Below are 14,430 nucleotides of genomic sequence, written 5' to 3'. Positions count from 1 at the left end.
ACATTGGCCTCCCAAAGTGCTGGGATTACAGGAGTGAGCCACTGCGCCCAGCCACTTTCTAAGGGATAGGATTTGTCAGCCACTTTCTTCAGCCTTTCAGCTTCCTTGTACTTTGGGGGTAGGCTAGCATAGATTTGCCTGCAACTATGAATTTTTTCTGAAAGAATGGCGCTGTTATAGTTGTGGAATACCACAGTCATATTACATTTAGGGAATGCCAGCCCATACTGTATTTCAGATGTAATTTCATTCCTCCCTATAGGCTGGTGAGGCTGGAAGACTTTGGGGTTACATCATTGTGTATTTTGTTGGCATAGGAGAAGGTAATATTTGTGAGTCTTGGGGTTTCAGCATGTAACTGAGAAAGGGAAGCTCAGTGAAGAGGAGAACAATGGTAGGGTGGACACATTATTTTTTGGAGTTGGAGCATCCTGAAATAAGTAAAGATTTCTGGGCCACCAATGACTGTCCATGGCACAGATCCAAGCATACCAGTCAGAAAGCAGCCACTTCCCAGGGAGCATCATGTGGCTTTTACACTCCAGGGATACCACAAGCCACTGTCAGGTGAGAGGTGCAATTCACACAACCCAGCACAGAGGCCCCCTCTTTATTTCTCAAAGTTTTGGGAGAAACCAAGACCCGACCCATAGCCTTTATTTTAGGGGCTGTTTAATCGACTTGGCAGAAGAAGAGACTATGTAATTGACCCAGGTCTTTTGAGCTCTCAGCATTAACTGAGATCCTGTAACAGGCAGATTCAGCCCTTTTGTTTCTGTTTCTATATTTAATATAAATTTATATTAAATTCTTGCAAAAATTTACCTTTTGGCTAAAGTCAGCCTTTGGCCACAGCAGTTGATCAGCAGGGAAACAGAAGGAGAAAAGGGATTTTCACACTTCGCAAGCAACTCATGTGTGCCAGTTGCACAAAAGCAGGGTTATAGTGAGATATCCAATTCCCATCAGAGAAACAAGGGAGCTGGAACTCAGAGAACATAAGTGATTTGCTGACAGTCAAGGCTGGTGAGTGGCGGTGCTGGGATTGGAGCCAGGCTAAATTGGCCCTAAGGTCCATATTGAATAGAAACCTTCTATATTGTTCCCCAACAGATACACATAGCCGTGCCGTTTCAGGTCCACTCTCAGGTTGCTTCTGCTGGGGCCTTATGTACCTGAGGACAGAAACTCATAATCATTTGAGGACCCACGCGGCGTTGCAGTCCAGCATGACCATTTCAAACTCTAACCACTCCTGCATCTGCAAAATGGCATTTTCCCCGCTGGGTGTCTAGGGTAGGGTAGCATCCTACCCTGTATGGTTCCTAGCTGGGGGCCCTGTCACCAGGGAAATGGTGCTGGTTCTCACCCAGACATAGATAAAGAGGAAGTGTCTCTGCTGAATAAGAACAGGTATGCATCCCTTGATGTTTGTGACGCTATCCCAGGTTGCATTGGCAGCAGCCAACACCAGGGTTTTCCAGTGGCTGAAGTCCAACACATGGTTAATGTCGTTGCCTTTTCCTCCCTTCCTGGGGATCAGAGGAATAAACATCTCTTACTTAGAACTGTTCTGCACAGACTTAGAGTGGCAGAGGAGTCACTTAACCTATCAAAGGCTATTTTGAGCAAAAGTCACCTTGTGTCACTGAAGCTGTAGAACTGAGCCACAGGAGGAAACTGTTAAAGTCGCAGAGTCAAGGACTAGGTACCTATGTTACCCCAACTACACAGAAGCACAGCCTGAGTCTCTTCTGTGGCTGAGCCGAGGGTGGGCTGGAGAGGCCTGGGAGAAGAAAGAGCGGCCCTTGTGACCAGTGCCCTCTCTGTTCACAAGGAACGTCTCCTGTTGTTGAAGTGACTTGGCTGAGCTTGCTACTTCTGCTTTGAGAGTCAAATATCAGGATCAAGACTTTAATTATCCCCAATTTACAGATGATTAAACCTTATTGGACAGGAACGAAAGTCACCCCAGGAGAGCAAGTTGGGCCTGGGCATTGGCTGAGGGCACGGGAGAATGATCATTTGGGATGTAGCTTGTTAAGGGGCCTCACAGGTGTTCTTGTGATCCAGGTGTCGAGAGGATAGAGCAGAAAGTTTGCCAGGGAGACGCGGGTAGGGTGCACTGCGAGAGTGGGAGAAATTAAAGAGAACTCGCAACAAAGCCTTGGGACACTGCGGGGAGAGTGGACCGCCCTGTTTAGTGCTATGGGAGAAGAGAGCAAGAAAAGGAATCTGTGTTAAATCCCGACAGCCTGCAGGAGAAGCAAATGCCCTTCATTTTGTTCATCCGCAGTGAGACTGGCATCCCTGTAGCTTTGGGAAACCAGGCTAGCGTGGATGCCAGCTCACTCCAGTGGGCCTGACTGGGAGACCATGGGCTGGGGTTCTGGTCTGGGCTCCTAGGCCTGATGGGAGGAGAGTTCAGCCCCAGGTTTCCTGTACTTCAGCTCGTATCCAGACGATGGTAATTGTTGGAATGAGAGACTCACAGGAAGCTGGAACCTGAACTTTGTTGTTGTCCCATGTGGACACCTGTGTTCACTTTCTGGTTCTACCTCTTGCTGTCGGTGTGTTCTTAGGTAACTCACTTAAACCTTTCTGAGTCTCATTTGCTTCATTTATAAAATAAAAGACATAAAATTTATCTCAGATATTGTCCTGAGGGTGAAATGGGAGAATGAGGAGCCTCTTCTGCATTCCCCCGGCTTTCGGTGGGTGGAGGCCAGAGAAGCTGCTAAACATCTTGCCAGGCACAGGACAGCCCCCGTCACAAAGAACTGTCTGGCCCCTGGTGTCAGTAATGCAGTACTCAGAAGCCCTGGTGTGGGGGAAGGAGAAGAAACTCAGAAGCTTGGCACATCTCAATTCAAACCCTGGTTGTACCACCTCTAGCTGAGTGACCTTAGGCAGGTCTGTGAACTCTCTGAGGCTTGACCTCCTCATCTGTAGAATGAGAGAGACAAAACTGCCAAGCTCACCCAGAAATAACCCCATGCATATACGGTCAACTAATCTTTGACAAGGGCATCAAGAATACACAATATAGATTCTTTTATTCTTTCACTTTCTTAATAGACTTCTTTTCACTTTACTCTAAAAATATATATACAATGTAGAAAGGAAATTCTCTTCAGTAAATGGTGTTGGGGAAAAATGCCTGCAAAAGAATGAAACTGCACACTTGTTTTACATCATATACAGAAAATTAGCTCAAATGGATTAAATATTTAAATATAATATCTGAAACTGTATAACTCCTAGAAGGAAACATGGGGAAAAATCTCCTTGACATTGGTCTTGGCAATAATTTTTTTTCACTATAATACCAAAGCACAGGCAACTAAAGCAAAAATAAATAAATGGGACTACATTAGACTTAAAAGGTTTTATACAGCAAAGGAAACAATGACAAAATCAAAAGGCAGCCTATGGAATGGAAGAAAATATTTGCAACCCATATATTTGATAAGGGGTTAATTGAAAATATATAAGAAATTCACACAACTTAATAGCAAAAATTAATAAATACATAAATAACCCAATTAGAAATAGGCAAAGGACCTGAATGGATTTTTTTTCCCCAAGGAAGACATACAAATGGCCAGCCAGTATATGAAAAGATGCTTAACACCACTAATCATCAGAGAAATGTAAATCAAAACCACAGTGAGATATTGCCACATAGGATAAGACGACTATTATAAAAAAAAGACAAGAGATAAAAATTGTTTGCAAAAGTGTAGAGGAAAGGAAACCCTTATACACTGTTGGTTGGAATGTAAAGTGGTATAATCTTTATGGAAAACAGTATGGTGGTTCCTCAAAAATTAGAAGTGGAACTACTATACGATTCAGCAATTGAATTAGAATCTTGAAGAGAGATCTGCACCCCGTGTTTATTATATCACTATTCACAATACCCAAGATATGGAAAGAGCCTAAGTGTCTATCAACAGATGAATGGATAAACAAAATATATATAATCGATGGACTATTAGCCATTAAAAAGTAGAAAATCCTGTCAGGGATAAACTTGGAGGATATTATGCTAAGTGAAATAAGCCAGACACAGAAAGACAAGTTTTGTATGATCTCACTTATATGTGGAATCTAAGAGAGTCAAACTCATAAAAACAGATAGTAGAATGGTGGTTGCCAAGGGCTGGGGGTGAGGAAAATGGGAAGCTGTTAATCAAAGGGTATAAACTTTCAGTTATAAGATGAACAAATTCTGGAGATTTAATGTATAGCATAGGTGGTAATGGATGTAATAAATTTGTGATAATTAGTACACAATATATACATGTATGAAATCATCATGTTGTATGGATTAAATATATACAATCCTTATCAACTAAATATATATTTTTAAAATTTTTTAAATGCTTAGGTGATAAGAATTTTGAGAATTAAATACAATAACATATATGAATGGACCTGCTATACAAAAGGTGGTAAATAGATTTGTTTTGTTTTATTTTATTTCAACTCTGACAGATGTAGACTTATTGGGAAAGAATGTGCACAAAGCATTATCTACATGATGACTACATATCCTGCATACATGCAATGTCATTTCTATTCCTCATTCAATGGATAATAAAAGCAGAACCAGCCTTCTGGTGGTCACAAAACGTTTTGACATGAGAAAGGCTGATCATGAGCAATTTGGCAATGTACATCCCAGAGCATGCATGCCCTTTGACTCACAGCTACCATGATGTCATGTCTAGCAATTAGTCCTAAGGAGATCATCAGAGATGTGTAAAGATATTTCATTCTAACAGCATCCTCTGTAGTGGTACATGTCAGGAGCTGGCAAACCATGGCCAGAGGAGCAGGCTACATCTAGCCCACCACCTGTTTTTGTAAAGTTTATCAGGACACAGTCTTGCCCATTCATTTATGCACTGTGTATGGCTTCCTTCCTTGCAACAGCAGAGTTGAGTGTTGCAACAGAAACCTTTGGCCTTCAGAGTTTAAAATATCTACAGTTTGACTTTTTATTAAAAAAAATGTTTGCTGACTCCTGGTGAGTATATTAAGAAAAAGTTGAAAAAGCCTAAATCTTCAAGAGTGGAGAATTAGAAAGTAAGACGTGTTGTGTATAAGAGAGACAGTATGTGTGTGCACTTATTTGTAAATATATTGTTTAGAAATAATGTCAACATATGTTGCAGGTCTTAAAAATTGTTCAATATATAGTATTAATCAAGTAACAGGCAAATTATAAAATGTAGACAGAATGTGATTGGGTATTTTATGCATCCACCAACAGAAAAGGGTGTTAGGAAGCCTGTGGACCAACATGCCAAGTGTGGTTCTTTTGACGGTGGTATTATGGATTTTTTTTTTTTTTTTTGAGATGGAGTCTCACTCTGTCGCCCAGGCTGGTGTGCAGTGGCATCATCTCGGCTCACTGCAAGCTCTGCCTCCCGGGTTCACGCCATTCTTCTGCCTCAGCCTCCCGAGTAGCTGGGACTACAGGCGCCTGCCACCATACCCGGAAAATTTTTTGTATTTTTAGTAGAGACGGGGTTTCACTGTGTTAGCCAGGATGATCTTGATCTCCTGACCTTGTGATCTGCCCGCCTCAGCCTCCCAAAGTGCTGGGATTACAGGCATGAGCCACCACACCTGGCCAGTATTATGGATTTTTAAAAAATCTCCTTGGTTTTCTGTAGATTCTGACTTTCCTGTAATGATTACGAATAAATATGTATTTCTTGAGAAATGTAAAAATAACTTTATCTCCCCAGATTTCTTGTAATTTAAAATGTTGGGGCTGGGTGTGGTGGCTCACACTTGTAATCTCAGCACTTTGGGAGGCTGAGGCAGGCAGATCACGAGGTCAGGAGATTGAGACCATCCTGGCTAACACGGTGAAACCCCATCTCTACTAAAAAATACAAAAAAAAAAAAAAAAAAAAATTAGCCAGGCGTGGTGGCGGGCGCCTGTAGTCCCAGCTACTTGGGAGGCTGAGGCAGGAGAATGGAGTGAACCCAGGAGGCGGAGATTGCAGTGAGCCTAGATGGTGCCACTGCACTCCAGCCTGGGTGACAGAGCAAGACTCCGTCTCAGGAAAAAAAAAAAAAAAAAAAAAAAAAAAAAAAAAAAAAAAAAAAGAAATGAAAATGGTCCTGGGACAGATCTTTCCATTGAGAAGGGCAGAGGGGAAGCCCTGGGGATTCAGTCGGGTTTCTGTTGCATTTCTAGAAACACACAGTTGTGAAAGGCCAGTGTTGGCCATAGCCCAGGGCAGACTGGGGTAGAGGAAGTCGGGATTGAGGGACTGGGGAACAGATGTGGCCACAGCCCTTCCTGACCCACTGTGTTCCCTTCCACGGCCCCCATCTTCTCTTCACTGATGCACGTAGATGCCTGACCAGAAGAGAGATTTAGTTTTCATCCGAGGATTATCTCTTATTTTGCAGTTCTGAAATTCCCATAATGTTTAAACTAGAACACAGTTCATTTCACTATCTCCAATGTGTATGGCTTGATAGAAATATATTCCATAATGTAGTCCCTTAAATCCAGATAAAACATAAGGAACTTCTATTCCATGTTTGTATGATCAATGTTAATATTATAAGAAAATCTAAAAAGTAGCCATTTCCTATATTACAGTATGAAATAAATATGTTGAATGATTTGTTTTGGTGGCGGGGGAAGCTGTAAGACTGAGGAGGGTGCCTGTGGGCAACAGTGATAGGAGTCTTGAGGGTTGGGTTTTAGATATGTCTTTTAAAATAGATGATATCATTAATAAATTATCTGTGGGTATCATGAAAATAGTTTATAAGGTATAACTTTATGAGCTTGACAGTTGGTGAAACACTTTTCTGTTTAGAATTTTATTTGGCCCTCCCCAAAAGAAATGTTTATTTATGAGTATTGGGGTAGTTCCAGTAGCAATGCCTCAAAAGAACCAGGAGGTACAGTGTTGTCTAAAATGTGGACTCAGGAGCCAGACTGCCTGGCTGTGCAAACAGCCTTGCCATTTCCTAGATATGGGGCAAGTTAACTAACTTCTCAGTGTTCTTATCTGTAGAAGGGGGATAATCATAATATATATCTCAGGGTTATATTAAAAATTGAATAAGTTAATTTTGTAAAGCACTTACAATAATATCCGGCATATAAAAGTGTTTATAAAAGTAAACCCTGTAAAATGTTTACTCATTACATACAATAATCTGAAACCATTAGTGATTTAAACGTTTGTAGCTGACTTGGTAATATTTATGAAAATAAACACTGTATTTATAATATTTGACCTTATTTTCATCCTAGGAATTTATTGTCCGGTAAACATTTGCACAGGCAGACAAAAAAAATTACTGTAAAATCATGTTTATTACATCAATATGTGCAAAAGGAAAAAACAGGCAAATAAAATGACCATCAAAAGTGGTATTGGTTAAATGAATTACAGTAAATCCATTCATTAGTAATCATATAATCCAAACAGAATGAGGCATATTTATGTGACATGGGAAGATCCACAACTAATGTTAAATGGTAAAAGTTATAAAATGTTATGCCTAAGAAAATACTTTCTGTGAGAGAATATATGTTAATTTATGCAAGTGGTGCCAATGTGGAGGGTTTGTGCTAATTTCATTATACCTCACAGGCAGACCTGGGCTCTCCCACTCATTATCCATGTGGCCTGGGATAAGTCATTTAGCTGCTGTAAGCCTCAGCTTCTTCATCTGTCAGCCAGTGATACCCTGACTACTCTGCAGGGTAACTCTGAGATTTAAACGTGATAATCTCAGAATATGCCTGGCAAACAGTAGGAGCTCAGGACTTGATGTTTTTTCCTACAGCAACTACATGACTTTTGGGGGTAGTACTTAATGCTTGAGGTTGGTAAATCTTTATATACATCAAATATTGTAGAAACATAAGTACATGCTACTATCTTTAACCTCCCCCACCCTTTTTTTTTTTTCTTGAGATAAGAGTCTCACTCTGTTGCCCAGGCTGGAGTGCAGTGGTGTGATCTCTGCTCGGCTCACTGCAACTTCCGACTCGTGGGTTCAAGTGATTCCTGTGTCTCAGCCTCCTGAGTAGCTGGGATTACAGGCATGTGCCACCACGCCTGGCTAATTTTTTGGGTATTTTTAATAGAGATGGAGCTTCACCATGTTGGCCAGGAAGGTCTCCAGCTCCTGACCTCAAGTGATCCGCCTGTCTCAGCCTTCCAAAGTATTGGGTCAAACCTTTTATATCCAATAAGACAGACTCACTGGGTCAATGAATATCCTGTGGCTACCTACTATTTTTACATTATCAAAGGTCCTCATGAGGCCATTCGAAAGTATGAATCAAAACACTTTAAGATGAACAGGGGCATAGGTTTGCATGAGGCTTGTCAGTGGACCTCCAGGATGAAGAACAAAGTAATTGTGCAATTTCTAGTGGAATGATGTACACTTAAGATCTTATTTGTCAAAAGACCCCTATGAGGTAGGAATTCTTAACCCCAATTTGCAGAATCTGAGACTTTGGGAGCTTGAGCAACTTGTCTGACACCACAAAGCTAGGAAAAGGTAGGCATAAGATCCTCACCAAGTCTGAATTCCAAAGGAAGATTTGAAAAGAAACCTCCTTGCTACCTGCCAAATCTCTGCAGAGCCCGCAGCCATGTTCAAACATGAAACAGGGCAATGACAATAGCACCAGGAATGGCTACTCCCGGTCAGATGCCCTCATGAGCTCAACTCCGCAGGATGGGGACACCAGGCCCTGCTTAGGGGAAAGGAAGGGGGTTTGTAGAGGATGCCCAGCCAGCCAGCCAACCAGAGATGGGAAAAACCCATTGAGAAGAACTTGCTTACTCTAGCTGGGCTTTGCAAAGTACAGTCCGTCTGATGAGTCTGGACAGGCAGAAATGATCCCGAGTGGGGAGCCTGGCCAAGAGCATGACTCAGGGCTTGGTCAGCAGCTGCCACACCAGGACACACGATATGCAAAGATGCTGGGTGGTTAGTTCTTAAAGATTTTGTGTCTTGAGAAAACTAAAGGATGCAGACATGGGCAGAAGGTGGCTCTTTAAAAGTGCTTCAGGCAAGAGGCATTATGGCATGGTGGGAAGCGGTCTGGTTTTTGAGTTGAAGAGAACAGCCTTGCCATTTATTTTTTAACAGATCACTTCACCTTCTGGTGGTTTCCATGTCTGTGCAATGAGAATAATATAACTAAGATGTAACAGGAAATGAAAGTACAAGTATAAGATCTCCCCATACCTTCACCTCATCCACTCTAACCAGGGCTGACATGGATGGTTTTACAGTCTGCGCACTGAACAACTATGTCTGGTGTCCAGAATGAGTGGGACCTTCATCCACCTCCAGTGTCATTTCTGAAGTGCCACACGCTGGCAATGCCTGCACCTAGAGGGAGGGGCACTTTTCCTGAATAGGATAAAGGTGCTGTCTGTTTACCCGTGGGACTCTGTCTACTGGAAGGGGGCCTTTTTCTAATTCTCACAGAGGCGTCATTTAAGCTAGTGGTGGTCTTCACCCAGCCTGCCATGACTTTCTGCATTCGAATGCAGGCTGTTCATACACACATTTCTCACCCTCTATAGAGCTGAGGCTATGGTTTTCCTGTCTGGAACCAACTACTCTTTAGGACAAATTGGGGACAATTGTAGGCATGAAAACCTAATGGGACTCTGTTTATTCTGGGAATAGGGTAGAGATGAATCCTGCCTGGGATGTGGGAAAAGAAGAAAGCCTTTGACTCATCCCTTTAAGAGAAGGGGCTTTTGGCAATCTGGAGTCTTTATCTTTTCTGAGTTCCTGACTGACACTGATGTTTTAAAGGTTAACACAGTTTGGAAGGTCCAACTCCCAGGCTGACTGTTAACTCCAGCCCGTGCCACAAGCACCCTGGGAAGTCAGGGTTGGAACCCAGAGCCAGGGAGAAGGGCGGCAGCCCAGGCTTGCAGGGGCCAGTTTCCTAAGCCTGGTGCATATCAGGCAGAAGCAGACAACACCTATCCTGAGTGTGCTGGAGCTGGGCTGCCTGGAGGCGAAGAATCATGCACAGAAAGGAGCACCCGAGAAATGCCCTCAGGCTAGGAGGAGAAACTCACATGACTATTTTGGAAAGTGTGGGTTTTGGTGTAGAATTTTTACTCGTTGATGATTTGAGCGCTTTTCATTACCACGGTGGGCCGAGGACCTGCCCCAGCCCCCAGATATTGCTCCAGACAACGAGTCTTGCAGCCCCCAGTGACTATTTTCCCTCTTCAGCTGCTTTACTTCAGAGGCTGGCTCTGTTAGGGAGGGGCAGGCATCCCTGCTCCCCCACCCCAGGATTGAAGCAGGACGAAGACGTAGCCAGGAAAGCCGCTGTGGCCAGCCTGAGCGTAAGAGAGACTGAGACTCCCTGCCCAGTGGAAGTACACTATACTGCAAGATGCCAAAATGAGCCACTTGAATCCTCTCTTTAGGGAAGTCAAAAGTACAGTGAGGCATGAGAAGAAGGATCTCCAGCTCCAATTTGTTCTCCCTCTTGTGGCTAAACACACTGTTACCAGATGCTTATCAAACTATTTGCATATGGTGCAAGCCCAGGTGGGAGAAAGGAGAGCTCTGTCAACTTCTACCCGTCTTCTGTCATCTCCTGACAATGCATTTCCATCACTAATGGTGGCTTCTGGGTTTTACTTTCTTTTATGCACAGAGAAAACAACTGGTGGCACTTGTACGTAGAGAATTCCAGAGGCAGGAAACTCTCCCTGCTTTTGGACAACGCACAGCAAAGAGAATGTAGTTGGAAGTTCAGCCAACCTGGATTGCAAGCCACCTGTAGCAACACGGCCTTAGATGAGTCACATGACTGCTGGGAGCAACTCTCCAAAAGAGAGTGGTGAAGATACCTACTTCATCAGAAGGTTAAACAGAATAACATGTGTGACTGGACAGAGCATACAGAAGGCACCAAATATGTGTTTTTCAGATTCTTTCCCAAATCTAGGAGATGCAACTTAACATTGAAATGTCTTGAAACCAAAAAGAAGTTATAAAAATACATTCATGGTCATGGAAAAATATACATTAGGTAAAAAAAAAAAAAAAAAAAAAAAAAAAAAAAAAAAAAAGGAAGGCTATAAATACACATAAGATGTAATGTAATAACTAGTTTGCACACACTCTTACAAAATGAAAGTTCTGTAAGGATATGCATCGGCCGATTTACTGTGGCTAACTCTTCTAGGTTCTAGGAGCCCTGACAGGTTTCTGTTGCATTTCTCAGAGAGCACGACCCCTAAGCCCCTAAGCCTCCCTCTTTTCCACTCACAGAGAACTGATGAGAGGAGAGACTCAGCTCAAAAGTGTTTAGTGAAGAAAATCGTTTCTTAAAATATTGGGTTTATAGTTTCCTTTTTAAAAAATAAAACAAATGATATAGTTTATAAGCTTTTTGCTCGAAAAATAATAAAATCTTATTTAAAAATGTGTAACGTTAACGTTAATGAGATATTTTCTCACTTAAAATCTTATTTGATTCTCCCATCCAATAAGATTTATTCTTTAGGATTGGAGTGATTCTGGGAACAAAGCCTAAATCAATCAGGAAGGATAACATAGTCAGCAAGTGCCTGGGTGCTGCAGACCGTGGTTTCCAAACCAGCTACTTTCTATCTAACTTCTGCCAGGTTACTTTGTCTCTCTGAGCCACGGTCTTCTCATGTATAAAACAGAGTCATTATAGTTCTCACCTCAGGATGTCGAGAAGGGTTAAGCTCCAGGAACAGTACCCAGCACAGCACAAGCATGATAAGTATTTGCTAAGTGAATGAATAAAAATTTGGTTATCTTTTATTATGCTGCCTGATTTGGTAACATGTGTTAGTAAATGTTTATAACTAATTTTATCGTCTCACTCTTAGGAATTTTAAAAAATAACTTCTAGAGGTGTACAAAAATACCTGCATATGATCCTGTTCATTTCAGCATTATATGCAAGAGCAAAAAATGGCAAACAATTAAAATGTTCGCTAAAGGAATGTTGGTTAAATGAATTACAGATAAATATAAATTCATTTAATGGAGTATGACATAGTCCTTAAAAGGATAAAGTAGGCAGATTTATAGGTTGTTAGAAGTATCTGTTCACAATCATTGTTAAATGAAAAAAATATGTCGTAAAAGGTTAGGTATAATATACATTATATAGCGTTACATAGCCTGTTTCCACGTGTATAAAGTGATGATAATATCAATTATTCTGCAGAGTTGTTTTAGGTTGTCTTGTCTTGTCTTGTTTTATTTTGTTTTGTTTTGAGATGGAGTATAGCTCTGTTGCCCAGGCTGGAGTACACTGGTGTGATCTAGGCTCATTGCAACCTCCACCTCCTGAGTTCAAGGGGTTATCATTCCTCAGCCTCCCGGGGTAGCTGGGATTACAAGTGTGCGCCACCACACCCGGCTAATTTTTGTATTTTTGGTAGAGATGGAATTTCATCATGTTGGCCAGGCTGGTTTCGAACTCCTGGCCTCAAGTGATCCTCCCATCTTAGCCTCCCCAAATGTAATTTAATAAAACATTAAATTACTCATAGGATAGCTAAATTTGTAGTATTAAAGTATCTGCCTACATGCCTAATGGATTCAGTGATGCCACTAAATAGGAGTTTGTGTTATTTACAACAGTCTCTACTTATATTTGAAAAGAGTAACACATCACTTATTAATTTTACAGACAGTGTGTGGGTTACACATGGACTTGTGAATCTCATGCATTACCCATGTTGTCCCCCAAATACACATAGTCACTGGACTCGGCAGAGAGCAGGAACGCATGGGTCTGAGCTGGAAGAAACGGTCCTGTGCATGAATCAGCAGCTGCCACAGCAGAAAGCATTTGTGGCCGCTCTGTGCAAAGATGCTGGGTGCTTCTTTTGCTGTTATCTTATAGTTTGAGTGGTTTGGAAGAAATGCAGAACGATGTGGACGGCAGCTCCTCATGATTACTTCATTCGGGGAGGCAGCACCCTGTGCTGAAAAGTGTTCTGGCTTTGGCGGCAAAGAGATCAGCTTTGCCATTTACCAACTGCTTGATGTGGGACACAGTTCCTCTCCCAGAGACCAAGTTTCCAAGCATTTGAAATAAGGATAACAATATTTACTTCGGAACCGTGTTATGAAGATTAAATGCAGATGTGAAATTTACAGATATTTCCACCTCATTTGCTCTAGCCAGTACTGCAGTGTGGGAAGGTCATGCACTGCACAGTGATTGCCAGTAGATGGCGCAAGGGGCCTGCCGCCATTCCAGGCTTTGTTTCTGAACCCAGCAGGAGAGGGGACACCATTAGCTACAGCGACCTCCTGGGGTCACCATTTGCAATAAAATCCCAGTGACTTAAAGGAGAGAGTAGAAAGGAATCATGGTAAGGTGAGCAAAAGAAAAAAACATTTCATTGATTCCTCATTTTCCTCGTCTGTGAAATGTGGGTGCTTATAAATCCACACATGAAAAGCTCTCAGGATTAAAACAAAATGTACTGGAAAAGACCTGACACAAAAAGGGTGCCAAATATTTGTTTCATTCATCCTTTTCTTACTCTAGGGGATTCCAACTTATTACAAAAGATTGTTGAAACATTCCTCCCAACAAGTAAATATTTCACAAACATAATTGAGGGTTTTTTTTTTAATGTACGTGACTTAAAATTATAAACTCATATGAAATTATACCTACCGTCAAATAGTGAAAAATTAAACTATATCCAGTATTTGGAGGTTGATGAAAACTTTTTGGCATAAAAAATGTATCCTCATAACAGCAATTTGGCAATGTATTTTTGGAGTTTAAAATACATAAAATACAGTGGCATATGTCTGCAATCCCAGCTACTTAGGAGGCTGAGGTGGGAGGATAACTTGAGCCCAGAATTTTGAGACCAGCCTAGGCAACAGGGATCTCTAATTTTTTAGGGGTCTCTAAAAATTAAATAAAATTAAACTGTAAAAAATGCATGTTTTTTCACCAAGACAAAGAATATTTCCTGAGGAAACAAGCAACTATGCATGGAAAGATTTCATTCTAAGGGAACCTTTTGAAAACTAAATGTCCATTGGTCAAGAATTAGTAAATAAAATGTGGTATATCCACATAGTGAGAATGATGTAAATCCTTGGGGGTAAAATGAAATTGTAGAAATACTTCCACTGACAGGGAAACTTATTTACTATATATTGTTGAGTGAAAAAAAAAGAAGAGGTTCAAAATTATGTAGAGTGTGATGCCTTGATTATTTTGCACACACACCCCCTGGATCAAAGTAGGAAAGGGCATGATAAAACATGTAACTATGTTTATTGGCTGGTAATGAGATTATGAGCAAGTTTTACCATCTCTTTGTTCTATATATCTGACTTCACTATAATGAGTATCTA

Source organism: Rhinopithecus roxellana, chromosome 19 (assembly GCF_007565055.1).
Source record: "Rhinopithecus roxellana isolate Shanxi Qingling chromosome 19, ASM756505v1, whole genome shotgun sequence".
Taxonomy (NCBI): domain Eukaryota; kingdom Metazoa; phylum Chordata; class Mammalia; order Primates; family Cercopithecidae; genus Rhinopithecus; species Rhinopithecus roxellana.
This window is presented reverse-complemented; position numbering follows the sequence as displayed.